This window comes from Panthera onca, chromosome F2 (assembly GCF_046562875.1).
Source record: "Panthera onca isolate mPanOnc1 chromosome F2, mPanOnc1 haplotype 2, whole genome shotgun sequence".
Classification (NCBI taxonomy): Eukaryota; Metazoa; Chordata; class Mammalia; order Carnivora; family Felidae; genus Panthera; species Panthera onca.
Window position 1 is genome coordinate 29949293 of NC_138356.1, and position 9643 is coordinate 29958935.

The following is a 9643-nucleotide window of genomic DNA, read 5'->3' on the forward strand; positions in this document are numbered from 1 at the left end:
ACCACTCTCTGTGTGAGAATCCTGCTACAGAGTGAATTAATTTAAAAAATTCAGAGTAGATTTGAAGATATTGCTATAATAAAGCTGCTCTCTCTCGCAGTCCCTGTGGACAAGGAAAGGAAGGAGTGGGATTGGGGATCACTCATGATTGGCATGTGACCGCAGCAACCTATCACGCATGCAAACGCCACCCAAGTAAACACCATTTCTATCCACGTTGCAATGGAAACAAACTAATAAACAAAACTTAGATCTGCTAATTGAGCCTATGCCAGAATTCCTTCCCTAATGAAGGGTCCCTAGAAGGCATTCATTTCTGTCTCTGGGAAATGCTGTTAGATTTGGGCTGGGGTAAGGAAGGTTCTTTTTCACCCAGCGACTTAGTAGCCTCAACCTAGTTGGAGTCCTGGTTCTAACTTCTAGGGCCATACAGACCAAGTCCAATAATTTCCCTACATGGCAACCTTTCAATGCTCAAAGACACATATTTAAAGAAGTTCCTCTTCTCCTGCCCTTGAGCCTCCCTTTCTCCATTTTAGAGAATATAGTTCTGAGTACCAGCTACCCTAACTCAAAAGAGCACACAGGCTGTAAGAAGAAGGGAGCTAGGCCCTGGCCAGGCCTGCTCACAAGAACAGAGCAGGCTGAGAGCTTATTCCAGCTGTAAAGCCCAACTCAGGAGAGTGGCCAAGCACAATGTCCAATGGACAAGGTAGCCTTGATCTCCTTTAGGAAACAGTCCTTATGTGGGTTTTGGTAATGGTGCTAGGGGGATGCTTGGGGACCAGATATCATAAGGAGACAAAGCTGTCAACAGGGAGCAACAGGCTGGTGAACCCAGAACAGTGCCATTATCACCCTGGGGTCTAGTCACACCTGCAGAATCTGGCCACTGGGCACTGATTCAGGGTAAGAGCCACAATTCTTGAGAAGACCTCCTGGCAACATGAAGACAGACCATGGTACCCAACATAGACGGTCAGTCCCACACATTTAGATACATAGGAAGAGAAAGAGCTGAAACTTGCAAGGTCAAGGAGTGAGTATCATGGGAATCTGGAAGTCATTCCTGAGACACCAGATCCTACACCTGGGTGGCAATACAGGCCACTTGGAACGCAACACTGGTCATCTGAGCGGTCAGCACTGGGGCAACACGATTGTCAGCATGGGAGCTTAAAATTCAACAAACAATTTAGCTAGTATGGAGCAAAACTGTATTGTGGGAAACGCATGGAAAAAACATGACTAGAGATGTGTTGCACTGCCCTGGGGGCTAGGTTTCAACATCTTTAGTACTTCCTGTTTCAGTGAGAACAAGCTCAGACTCGGGGAGGGCAAGATGATGCATGCAAGAGGAACAAGGAGAAGAAACAGGGGAGGCAGGAGGAGACATGCTGGGGGCCAACACTTTCATTTTTGAGTTGTTCTCTTGCAAGTGACCAACCTCAAAGGCAGTCTCTAAAAGAAGTAGCACTTTGTCACTGAAGAGTACAATAGGCTTATTCGTGTCAGTGCAGACACTATACTCTTATTTAGGAAACCCTGTGATCACAGGAGCTTTTTGCACCAGCTACACTGTACTATTGGGATATATGGATCTTATACTTGACTTAAACAAAATCTAAATTTCTTTCATATATGAGGATTCTAAGCCATACCTCTCCTACTGTCCTTCTGCAATTTCACTGGTGGTGGTGGTGGTGGTGGTGGTGAGGTGCTTACATCATCCCTGTGCCATTCCTGCCTCTTAGATCTGGATCACTGAGGTAAAGGTCAAGATGTCCTCGAATTCGTTTTCTCTACTTTGTTATTACATTAGCCATCTCTCCTAACTTTGGGCCAAGCATTGGTACAGTTTCACCCAAGTGAGGCTGAATGTTGACTAGGACAGGATTTGGTTCAAATACCAGAAAACTTTCTCTAAGGAGAGAGCAATTTATTAATCAGTTCCCTCTGGATATACATACCAAACCGGTTATTAATCTAGCTAATTAGACATACCCCTATTTGTCCAAATGATAAATGTTAGCAGTTTGATATACTTTGGGTACAGAAAACCACAAATATATCTATAAATTAATGCATATTTCTTATTAATCCATCTGAATTTTTTTAAAAAAATTTTTAAATGTTTTATTTTATTTTTGAGAGACAGAGAGAGACAGCATGAGTGGGGGAGGAGCAGAGAGAGACACACACACACACACACACACACACACAGAATCTGAAGCAGGCTCCAGGCTCTGAGCTGTCAGCACACAGCCCGATGCGGGGCTCAAACCCACAAACTGTGGGATCATGACCTGAACCCAAGTCAGATGTCTAACCGACTGAGCCACCCAGGTGCCCCAATCCATCTGAATTCTATGATAAATTAGTAAATCATCAATACAATAGAGATCAATCTCAAAGCACAAACACTTGCTTCCATGAAAATGTCAATATCCAGTCCTTCACAATAATCATGCAAGAAAATAATACCAAATATGCTCAATGGTTAGAGCAATTAAAAGGGTAGCTAAAGCCAATGTATATGGGTTATGATGTCCTGAACAATACTGGAAAACCATAATTTACCATGGAAGCTTCTTCCTCTCTCATCCCAGGATTCTCGATTCCCTCACTGCACTTCTCCCCTTGCTAAGCTCCCTTGCGTTTTCCAGCAATTTTTTTCTTGCCAGCTCTCCCAGCTGTGTCTCCGGTCTCTTCCACCCCCCAGCTGCTTTAGCTTACACTTCCAGCTTTCCCGGGATTTTCTGTGTTAACAGTTCTGGTTTTCATGCCATCTGATGTCTCCTGCCTCATTTCTCACACGTTCTAACAGCTGAAATCCTTCATGTATGTGAAGCAACAGTCCATTAAGAAAAGAGTGTTTTCAGGGAGTTAATTTTCTTTACTGAGAACAGAAAAATGGGAGAGGCAAGAAAGGAAAGTTCAGAGGTGCCAAAGAGAGGCTACTATGAAGATAAGATGAAAGCAAAAAAAGAAAAAAAAAATCAAAAATTTTTTAGGCCTCAGAAAGATGTACATATGACACTGGGATAATAATTCCTTCTGAAAATCCTCTTAAATGGTGTGGTTTAATAAAAATAATCCTCTTCCCAAGAAGAACATATTTTTCTTGAATTCTGGGGAACTGATGATAAAAATCCTTAAACACGTATCCTCATACTATCTACAATATACAGAACCCAGGTAAGCACACATACAGTTATAAAACACACACCGAGTTATTAACAAATGACATTGTATTAGCAAAAGCCTTCTTTTCATAAGAACATTACCTGGAAAGAGGTCTAAAATGACACTATTTCCCATAAGCCTTATCTGTAAGCATGCATCCTAAGCCAGGCTTGGATTTGAATTCCTTGCCGTTTCAATATTAACAGAGAAAAAAACAAAATGACCAAAGTGCTCAACAGGAAAAAAAAAATTCTTTCTTCCTGGCAAAAAATCGAATAGTTTACAATATGCAAATTTAATGTATTTAAAGAAAGGTGCATGCTTCTCAGACATCTGAACATAAAGCAAGGTAGCACAAACACTAACAATAAAAAGATTAGTTTTGGGAACTTAAATGCTGCTTTGGTGAGCAGAAAATACATAAATTGACTCCTCTACTTACTAGTTAGTGAATTGGTAGTAAAATAAATAAAGACATCCTCCTTTAGGCACTGTAAATAAGCATGGAATAATAAACAGGGCAATTAAAGAAGTCAGCCATTCATTCATTCATTCATTCATTCATTCTTATTCACCTTTCAGCGTTATTTTCCTGCTAAAAACAAAAAGTAAACACTGCTCCAGTCCCTTCCACTCTGTTTTATCTGAGAATCTGCCTTTTGCACTGGAACTTAAGCTGCCATTCATAGAGCCTAGAGCTTTGGCTTGTCTTTGCCTCATGATGGGTACCTGACTGCGTACCCGCTTGGCACACTTCACTGTCTATCACAGAGCCTCAGATCGGCCTTCAGACATTTCCTGGTGAGGGGTAATTTCTGTTCTATCTAGTCTTGGGATCATCCAAGAGATAGTGGAGTTGGAGGATCACTGATCACCAAGCCTTCCCAGACGTTGTTTGAAGGGGTGGGTACGTATGGGGTGAGGGAAGAGGGCATAGGCAAGGAAGACTTCCCCTTCCCCAGGAAGCCGAGGAAGGTGTGGGATCAAACACTAACTTGAGCTTTGCCCAGGAATGCTTTTGAGAAATCCCAAAATTCACAGAAATCCACTTCCTGTTAGAAGTCCTGGCTGCAGAGTAAGTTCAGGATAGAAAGAGCCATTCCGCCTATTATTAAGGTTCTGCAGAACTGGCTGTATTATTTATGCTGGCCTGAGGTGATGGCTCTGCCTGTGGAGTCAAGAAGGGGGATACATCTAAGCTCTGGTTGTCCTCCTGGCAGCTTTCCACATTATTAAAGATTGCTGTCTGTAAAGTGTCTTACAGGACACTTTTAAAGGAACACATTTTAAAGGAATGCATAAGGGTGTGTGGTGGGGGCAGGTGGGTTAGCATTTTGCAGATGGATCCTATAGGACCCAGTAATTCACAGTGCCCCCTTCTTTCTGTATATGATATATATATATGCATGTATATTACAGACTATAAGTCTATATCCACCTCTCTCTGTATACATGTACATAAATAGAATATATATTTTCTATATATGCAGAGGGAGTATACACACTCAGACACATTTGACTTCACTCTGAGACTTTCAACACTGCCTATAGATAGCACGCCAGAACTGCGTCACTGGTATACTCATGTGGCCATTCTCTTACAAACTGAGGTAGGTTTTATGAGATGCTATCGTATGTATGACATTTCAATCTTTTCTCTGATGGAAAACAACTACTAAATGACCAAAGTTGACCTTTCGAGAAATTCTGAGACACTTAGTGAGATGTAATGCTCAGTATCCCAGAGAAAGTCAAGGAGATTCATTTGAATGGAAATAATGTGTGACCTAATCATGTATGCTTAAGCACACTAGCAAGAGCCTTGCGACTGTCAATGCTCTATTATGATTTGTGAACATGGTGCGTTTAGAAGAACTGAAGGCATCATGATGGTCTCTGATCTACTAAGCTGCATCTTCTCTGCGGGGTGGCTATACTTGGAATACTGGACTTTGCATGTGTAAGCATGACCATGTGCTGCCTTTTTAGCCTGTTATGGGTTGAAATGTCGTTCCCAAGGGTCAGCCCCCAGAAGGGCTGAAGTCCTAATCCCCAATACCTCAGTATGTAACCTCATCTGGAAATGTGATCATTACAGATGTAATTAGTTGAAGTCATAATGGAGAAGGGTGGACCCCTGATCTAATGTGATCAGTGTCCTCATAAAAGGGGGAGACTTGGATAAAGAGAAATGTATACAGGGAGAATGCTCTGTGAAGACAGGAGGTTCGCAGCCACAGTCCAGGGACGTACCAGCAGCTTAAAAAGAGGTGTGGAACAGACAGAACCTTTTCCTGCGCCTTCAGAAGGAGAATGCCCTGCTGACACTGTGATCTTATATTTATAGCCTCCAGAACTGTGAGATAATCCACCCAGTCTGTGGTACTTTATTATGGCAACCCTAGGAAACCAATACAGAGCCAGGGCATGGAAAAAATGGTCGAGTTCTCTAATATGGAGTCCTGACTTAAATGCACAGAGGTGAGGGTGAGCAAGGCAGTGGTCATTACTCTGCATTTCTCATATCAAGAAGGTTTACACATCAGCCCAGCTGCTATACCAGAACTATTTCTTAATTATATAAATTCAAGTGAACATTGAAGTAACAGGGATGTTCACATAACTCGTGATACAATCTCAAAGAGGGAATCTGTATTTTTAAATGCTGTTTTCAGAAATAGATGAAGGGAACAGTCACCGAAACAATATGAAGTAGAATTAAAGAGAAAACTTTCAATATTTTTTTTAATTGTGAGGAACATTTTGAAGGGGCTCCTTAAGAATCTGGACTGATCAAAACTCCTAAGGTATTTTTGACTTCATTGGGACGTATTATATTTAGACTGATATGACAGATCATTTACTTTTTCTTTGACTCCTGCCCTTGCTTAATTTATGCTTTTCTTTGTCGTTGAAAAGTCCCTCAAAATTCATGCTTAAAAGCCTGCTCTGGTTCCCCGTCCAGTGTTCTACTGTGTAGCACCTGTGCCTATTTCAGAATTGGATTAATATAATTTTAGAGTTAAAAGCAAACCCACAATATTTCGGCCCAACTAATTTTGGCAATAAGAAAACCAATGCCCAGCTGTGATGACACAGCTCTTTAGGGTCTGAGCCATGAACAGAACCCAGGTCCCTTTTCGTTCATTACCTTTCTGTAGTGGTGCCCTCATCATGTCTTATGTGTCGAACACATGTCTACCTGTGTTGTGTTCTCCCTAATCAGCTGATTTGGCTTCAGGGACGGTGTCTCTTTTTGTTTGTCTAGAAATCTCATCCAAAGACTCTGCTACACTGCCATATCCAGAACAGGCATACCAAAATGCCTGTTTAAATATGTATTATTTATGATCTAGCTAAGTTTCTGTAATAAGATACTAGCAATGGAGAGTTCATGACTGCCCTTTAGCATGTTGTTATTTTAAGTCCCTTCAATTTACTTAATATCTAGAACATATGTCCACTAACCTGCCTTGTATAACTAATTGGCATTATGTACAACCCAGGTTTTATTTTCTTTATTGTTTTGATTTCCAGACCAATGGCATTTTAAGTGAGACGTGAAATATGGGCTCTGCTACCGTGGCCCTTTGTCTGTCTGGTCAAAGAAGGAACATAAACCCATCTAATTGATCAAGTAGAAGGGAAAAGGAAGAGGGAAGAAAAAAATGAGAGAAAAAGAGAAGAAAAAAAACCCCCAGGCTTTCAAGACTGTGAACTCCTTGGAACAAAGACACAATCTCTATTATAGTTGATAAAAATCACCAGGAAACAAATGTTCCAGGAGGTTGTATCTTAGCATATAACACAGAGAGAGCTAAGGCAATTTCCATATCAATCTGCCCAAATGGAAAAACTGGTGTCACCTACAAGCCTAGAAAGAAACAAATATGTCCCCTGAACCTAACTGTGAGAGCCAGAAGCAAGAAATACAGAAGCAGCTTCCTCATGGCAGAATTGCATTTTTTTTTTTTTTGGTCTGCCATCAACAGGTATTACCATGGTAACTATCCTGTAGTTAAGAAGTAGTAGAGGTAAGGAAATCTATACAAAACCACCATACAGGAAAAAATAAGAAAAATGTGCTGTAGCAAAACTAACCTCAGACCTAAAAGAATGAGCAACAAGAGACTTTCTTGGCCATTTGTCAGATCTTTATGTTGTTTGAAAGGGATGCTGCAGGGGGAGGGAGGGTCTCAGCCCAGGAGCATATTCCTTGGAGGAAGCAGGGAACTCTCAGCGGTGACCATTGTGGCTCGGGATTTTATTTCAGGTGCTAATCTATACGCCCATTCCCATGTGCACATTGTAGCTTTCTGAAGATGCTGTGGGGAAGGTTACAGCTGAGAAGTGTTGTGTCTGGAAACTGCTAAAAACTGAACATCTATCAGTGAATGACTTCCTTACTGTACTTCTAACTCCTGCAGGGAGTATATTTAGTGACATTTTCTCTGCTTTAGCCTTCAGATAGAGAAGCTGGGTTTGCATGCTATGAATTAGTGAAACAGTTGATAGTATTTCTTCATATGAACAAATATAACCAATACCTGTAAAGCCGGTGTCAGGAAATCCCTCAGAGCCTGGCTAAAGCAGAACCCCATAGCTACAATCGTTCCTTCATTGCTCATGGCTTCTGATAACACCCTCTCTATGTTTAGCATCATGAACGAGGAGACAACTATTTCTGAAATTAAATTCTACATTTTTATTTTGTAAGCTATTGTTGGTTCGCCCCCCTCAAAGGGCACAATCTATCCCCTTTTATGTCAAGATTTTTGTTGTTCAAATGACCACTCCACTCAATAAGTGACATGAATTAATATACTCTGCTAACTTCTATGATTCTTCCAAGTTAGGACAGCTGACAAAACAAGTTTTTGAAGGGTAATGTCTGAAAGGTTTAGCTTGAGAGACAAATCAGTGTGGTATTAAGGATATTCTGCTAAGCCAGGCAGACATCAGACTGTCGTACACAAGAGACAGCTGAGATGTGAGCAGATAAGGCTCTGAGACCTAACTACCTCTCTTGCCTGTTTGTGAGACTCGGTATCCCCTTTCATAAAGAGGTGTAAGCACTCCCTCCTTCAAAGGGTTGATATGAGGCTCACATAAAATAATGCGACGAAAGCGTTTTGTTCATAAACAGTAAATAAGAGCGGATGTTGGAAATACTATTGTCCCTTGTTTTTCAAGCTTTCTGCAGTGTTAATATTACTTATCACATTTTTGATGCTAAGTAGACCACAAAATTTTCACATAATGTTCTTGGAAGAAGATCTCTTTCCTTATCATTCTTAGGAGGTGCTTATCTGATTTGGATGTCCCAGTCTTCTATTAGTTCCTTTTCTTTTACCTTTGTTTTCAGTCTGGCAGATTTGTATCACAGGCACGGGTGTGTGTGTGTGTGTGTGTGTGTGTGTGTGTGTGCGCGCGCGCGCGCGCGCAAAGGAAGAAGGGGTAAAGGAGGAAGACAGAAAAGAGGGAAAAGCGAGAGGAACGCATGAGTTAAAGGGGGAAAGTTTTCCTTTCCATTCCACAGATAGGCACCCATCTCCACTAGTCTGTTCTTTTATCTGCAATTGGTTAAGTGGCTAGCACTAAGTTACTGGTGGCCTAATACACTCTTCAGGAGAAGAAGTTCTGGGGATGACACTAATTTCTGCAACCAACTCTCAGCTCATGGTGCTCTGCTTCTCCATTCTCATGGTGAAGGGCTTTGCCAACTGTAGCTGAAGATGAAGAAATCCTATTTCTCAAACTGTAACACGTACATCTTTTTAACGGTAAGATACACCTTCTATCTTTTTTGTTTGCTTCTTTTATTAAAAAATAAAACAGCTCTCTCTCTTTAAAATGTTGCCCCTTTGCTTCTGAGGGGTTTTGAATTCTCGCCTCCCCATTATCCCTTCCATTTATCTCCTGCTTTCCCTGTTCCTTCCGTCCTGCTGTTCAGCACATTCACCTACTGACCAAGTCTCATGGGTTCTACCTCCTTGAATGTTTGTTACAGTAAATTTTCAGTTGTTATAATACCTGCGTATTGAAAAGGTTCACAGAATACAAAAAAAAAAAAAAACCTACTATGAAAAATGAAAAGTTCCTTTTTACCTTATTGCCCTAATCCCATTTCCTATCCTACAGGTAAGCACACTTAGAATTGAGTAAAACACTTAAAAAAGCCTGGAAAGATATAAAAATCTAAAGTTTTTTTTTCTTTCTTTGCTACATACTTGGTAACATAAAGCATCCCTACAGTAGGCATTTTTCAACAGTTTCATTGTACTCATTTGCTGTATGTTAGAGAACTTCTCATTCTAGCACATATGGAGTTATCTCATTAAAAAAAAAATTTTTTTAAACGTTTATTCATTTTTGAGAGAGAAAGCATGAGCAGGGGAGGGGCAGAGATAGAAAAGAGACACAGAATGCAAAGCAGGTTCCACGCTCTGGGCTGTCA

At 40.9% G+C, this 9643-nt stretch overlaps 1 long non-coding RNA gene across 1 annotated transcript; it reads left to right on the forward strand.

The window, feature by feature from the left end:
- Window positions 1-5368: 5368 nt before the first annotated feature.
- On the forward strand, window positions 5369-7317 carry LOC132664229 (uncharacterized). Its single transcript, XR_009603530.3, has 2 exons — window positions 5369-5456; window positions 6724-7317. It is a non-coding gene; the product is annotated as an uncharacterized LOC132664229 (long non-coding RNA).
- Window positions 7318-9643: the final 2326 nt, after the last annotated feature.